Genomic DNA, 6,000 nt, shown 5'->3' with positions numbered 1-6,000 from the left:
CAAAACAGACGCACCATGTGAATTTCTCATAAACATCATGGTGGGCCCTACTTAGCATCCCAACAAAAAGTCGATGGTGGATGTCTCTCTTCCAACTTTTTTTCTTTTGCATGGCCATCTGATTCATAAGTCAGCCTGATTTTTTAGCCTTGTACCTAAGATGGGATTACACATCTAATGATTAGGGTGGATTTCACATACATATCTTGGGTTTGAGTGTGCATTCACATTACATATATATATATATATATATATATATATATATATATATATATATATATATATATATATATATATATATATATATATAAGCTATCAAACAATTAGGTAAGAGATGCCATGCCGATTTTTAACAAGACTCATTTTGATGTTTATTTGAAATCCAGTACGCCCATTAGATGTGAAATTCCACAATAGGTACAAGGTCAAAATATTAGGCTACCTCATGGTTTAAATGGTCCATACCTTAGAAGAGAGATGTCCAACATTGATTTTTTACTGAGCCCATCATGAGTATGATGTGAAATCCACTTGAACCATTAGATGTCAAAAAATCATTTAAGCCTAGGGCCCAAAAATCATGACAATTCATGATTAAGGTGGGCCACACCAAGGAAAACAATTTGGAGGGTGGCAATGTCATGTACACTATTTCCAATGGTATGATCTACTTGAATCATAGATGGAACTGATTTTTAATACTAACCTTAAAATTAGGTCATGCAACTAGTGATTAGATATTAGATTTTGGAAAACAACACGATGGGTTCCATGTAACTCACTTTTTTCTTAGGCATAATTGGTTTCCACAATCAGAAGCTGGGGCTTTCGGTTTATGCACATGACTTTATGAGCTGCATAGGAATATTTTGGTAAATACAAGGTTAAACGTTGCTTTTGGAATTTCTTACTCCAAAATAAAATCCTGATCAACTAATTACATATTCTCAAATTTAAAAATATAGATTTACCATCTAATACTTTCCCTTGGTTTGAGAGTGGGTATCACGCCCAACTTGGAAGTCAGCTGTTGGAATGATTCCTTGTCCAATTGTTTTAAATAGATCCATAAGTTGGAGCTTGGATATAACACACACACACACACATGATGGTTGAATTCAATCTGTTAATCTTTTTACTAACGAGGTTGCAATCAAGCTATACATTCATCGCGAAAGATGGATTTTACAACAGTGATGGCCGCTTGATTGTAATAAAATAAGAGGACTAGTTGAATATTGATATACAGCGTATCGTAGGCACTTTCATGGTAAAGATGGATTAGAGAAGGCCCAATCAGAGGTGGAAATGATCCATGCTATCAAAACCTTAAAATTAACAATCATATCTTGCAAATTGAGATGAGTTTTTTGACATATCATATATGATTTTCAGGTAGGAGAAGATACTTTTGCCAACCAACCTGTTATGTCTGATTGCTCACACTGGATTTGTGAAATTCCATAAGATCGATGGTCAAAAGTCCATTTTTATTTTCATTTTTACTTTAAATAGTAAGTTTTAGTGGGCGCATAACTTTTGATCCTCTAAGTTGTAGGAGTCGTGCCCAACATGAAAAGAGCTTAGAAAAGTTAGGAGAACATAGCGGTTAGGCTAAATTTGATGGTTACTATTTTAGAACTAAAACCAAGAAGTCTAGTAGGAATGATGATCGTATATAAATAGTACGTTTACTATTGATAGTAAGTCACACTTTTAAGGAGTTGGAGTTTGAAACTCCATATAAGTTTGAACTCATTATTTAAAGGAATGTAATTTTATTTTTTATCATCAATTAATTTATTTTGAATTTATTAGAAATTATTTCTATTTTTATCTCTCGTATGGTTGAGAAAGCTCTTTGAGGAGTCTAAAGAGCTTTGTGGATTTAGAGTAGTTATTCCTTGAGAAAGACGGTGATCAACCTTATCATATCCCTCCTTATAACAAATATTACAAACATGAACATCGTGAAGAAGATAAAGAAGCCATGTAAGTTTACAACCAATACCTGTCGTGGAGTGATGTTCTGCTTTGACCCAGGATCGGAAGACAATGATTTTCTTCTTTAATCCGGTATCATGTGAAGTTAGAAAAATATTATGTATTTTCATTTAGAGGAGAAATCCTAATTAGTAATTCCCTAACATAGACTTAGTTACATGTAAAGTAAAAATAAAATTATTACATTTATTTAACTACTTATTTCAAATCTAATGTAAAATTTTACAATCTAATAAATAAAAAATAATGGTTGATCAATTCAACGAATGGGCTGCCATGAATTTGGAGGTTTTTGAGTGGTGTACATTGTTTTTATGGTGTGGTCCACCTTCTGAACGGATCATTATTTTTATGGTGTGGCCCACATTATGAACGGATCGTCTGAATATCTAATTATCATAGTAAGTTTCATTCGTTGGACTGGTTGGATAACCTGCACGTACCGCTTGGGTCCAACTTATACTAAATGACAAAAAACAAACAGGGTATTTTGGTCATTTTATCTCTCTAAAAACGCTCCCCCAGATACCGATTTCGAGGCAGTGTTTGGTAAAGCCGAAATTTCATGGAAGTTTCGCACCAAACATATTAAATTAGTCTACCAAGAAAAACTAATTAAATAACGGCCGTTATAAGATGCTCCGGCCGGCTATGACATTTGATACACAGGAACTCAAAACCTATACACACGTCATATATTAACTCAAACAAAATGGCATAAATTGTAGAACGTACTGTCTCTAAATCAGTGCCCAAATGAGTTTGGTTGAGATAATCGTAGCCTCTGATTGGTGGACACTTGTTTGTCAAAATAGGATCAATGGATAATTTTCATTTTTGACCGTCTGATATATGTCCATCAATCTGATTGTCAGATAATCAAATAACCATGAATATTGGTTCATTATGCATATAAACCGTGACCAATAATTTGGACAGTTTAATTTGACCTATTTCCATGTAATTTTTAAGTGCCTACGTATCATCCATGGCGGTCTGCTGGACTATCATGTTTTTCCTCTCTAGATAAGCTAACGGTACGAGCCAATCAACGAAGATTTCAGGGGGACACTCTCAACCACCAATCTGATTTCAACGGACGTCAGATTCCAGTGGATGGATAGTGAGGTGACCCAGGTGATTGGAAGGAAGGCAGTCTACTTAAGTGGACTAGGAAAAAAAAAAAAAAAAAAAGGACTAGAATCCTCGGGAGCCCATTAAATATTACCCCTGTAGAACGTCAGTTGGCTTTACCCTGACCATGTGGGGGCTTCCTTTGATTTTAATTTTTTATACTAACAGCATGCATTCGTTTTTACATAACGTGATACCAAAAATTAAGCAGAATCAAATTTTAGGTGGACCATACCACTAAAAACAATGGTGGTTGACCATTAAAAAGTTTTAAAACTTATCGTGAGATAATCAAATAATCTGATTGTCAGATAATCAAATAACCATGAATATTGGTTCATTATGCATCTAAACCGTGATCAATAATTTGGACAATTTAATTTGACCTATTTCCATGTAATTTCTAGGTGCGCCTATGTATCATCCATTCCGCTCTGCCTGACTATCATAGTTTTCCTCTCTAGATAAACTAACAATATGAGCCAATCAGTGAAGATTTTAGGGTCAGACTCTCAACTACTAATCTATTTTCAATGGACGTCAGATTTCAGTGGATGGATAGTGAGGTGACCCAGGAAATTGGAAGGTAGGTGGTCTACTTACTTGGACTAGAATCCTTGGTAGCCGATTAAATATTACCCGCGTAGAACGTCAGTGGGGGTTACCCTCACCATGTGGGGCCTACCTTGATTTTGTTATATATCCACGTTAGGCATTCATTTTTACCGAACGTGATGCTAAAAATTAAGCAGATCGAAATCTTAGGTTTTCTATACCATTAAAATCAATGATGGATGACCATTAAAAACTTTTAAAAACTCATCGCCAGCCACAAAAATTTTGGTTCAAGCTGATCTTTGTATATTCCCCTCATCCAGGTAATTTTCACCTTACAAATAGACTGGGTGGCAAATAAAAGAAATCGTGGGTCCTAGGAAAGCTTCAACGATGGGTGTCATTGTCCATACTTTTTTAGTGTGGTCCACCTGAGACTTGGATCTAGTTAAGTTTTGGGACTACCTACTATAATGAACTGGAAAAATGGATGGACAGTGTGGATATGCATTCATTAAGGTAGGCTCCATGTTCAGTGTAGAGCTGTAGATATGAATTGAGTTAGCATGGTTAATTCGATCGGCTCAACTCGGAAAAGATTGACTTGACCTGGCTAAAAATTGGGTTTGAGCTGAGTTGAGCTGAATTTTTTAGCCGAGTTCAAGCTAGATCAACAATGATTCAACTCGACTTATATATAACTTGACTTGGTTGGGATTGATTGAATCGACTTTGATTGGGTTCACTTAATATGAATATTTTGTAAATATTTTTGTATTTAAATAAACTATATATTATGTATATTAAAAATCCTACCACCTAAACTCGAACTCAACTCGAAAGATTGAGCTCAAGCTCGATTTGAACTTGGCACGAACCTTGAGTTGCCGACGAGCGACAATAAGCTGACCAATCAAGCTCGAGGACCGAGCCAAGCCAGGGTAAGGCCAGCTTGCCGTGCTGGGTGACAATAGAGCTCTATGGGCCTACCATGTTGACCATGGTACATACACTCCATCCATCACGTGCGTGTGTCCATGCTATGCCCTCTTGTCAACAATCAGCCAGAGAAAAATCACAAGTGGACTACACGACAGTGAACATGGGCATGGAAGGGCAACATATGCTTATGGGTTAGGCCACCATGGTGCGTACGTCGAACCCGTTCATCAGGTGTGACTCAACCGGATTCAAAAGTCACGTGGACTTGAAAAGTTTTAGGATGCGGATTGCATGGTGTGGTACACACCACTCACCTAGGTGGTGTGTTGACGTGGCAGTGGGCTTCAACAGTTTTAGGAAGCGAATTGCATGGTGTGCCACACACCGTTGATGTGGCAAAGTTATGTGGGACCAGCACGGTGTATATGTTATAATTATACCATCCATCTACTTTGCAAGATCATTTTAGAACATGAGACCATGAAATGAGGCGGATCTAAACATTTAGTAGATGACAAGATAAAAATGGATGAGTTGATACACATGCCATTGAAACCTTCGTGGGCCACTGAAGTTTTGGATCAAGTTGCTACCGGTTTTGTTTGCATTCATTCAAGTCCGTGTGACATTATGAGCAGGTTGGATGGAAAATAAAAATCATGGTGGGCTGTAGGAAGGATTCAGTGATGGGCTTCATTGTCCTAGCTGGTTTCTATGGTGTGGTCCACTTGATGTTTGGATCTGCCTCAATTATGGATTTATGCCCTAAAATGATCTTTCAAAATGAGTTGACAGTTTGGATATAACACACATCATGGCGAGCCCACAGGGCCTTGCTATGTCAATGCACGGCGGAAGTCCGTGGTGTGTGGCACAGTCCGCTGCGGCCCAATTATGTCCAATTCCATCAGACGGCTGATTTCCTACTAAACGGCACATGGTACGCACCATACTGCATGTTTTTGAAAAATCCATTTTGTCCATCTATTTCGTATCATTTTAGAACATTAGACCAAATATTGTATGGATACAAAACTCAAGTGGGGTGCGCCAGAGGAAATAGTGGAGATTCAGTGACCTCCATTTCAACATTTGCATGGCCACAAAAGTTTAGCACGATATGGCTAATGGTTTTATGTTTTCACTCCATACTAGTTGGAATGAACTCATAAACAGTTTGGATGACAGAGCCGGTGGAAAACTCTTTTTCTATTTTCCTTCTTGCATGGACGCCTTTAGACCTGGATCCACCTGATTTTTTATTTCATCTTCTGAAATGATTTGAAAAAACAGAAAATGGAGTCGATTCTTAGAAACAACATATATAGTAGCCCCCCTCCAAGCCAGCTCCTTCTTTTACTCCCA

The sequence above is a fragment of the Magnolia sinica genome, chromosome 9 (genome assembly GCF_029962835.1).
Source record: "Magnolia sinica isolate HGM2019 chromosome 9, MsV1, whole genome shotgun sequence".
NCBI classification, from domain to species: domain Eukaryota; kingdom Viridiplantae; phylum Streptophyta; class Magnoliopsida; order Magnoliales; family Magnoliaceae; genus Magnolia; species Magnolia sinica.
This window is presented reverse-complemented; position numbering follows the sequence as displayed.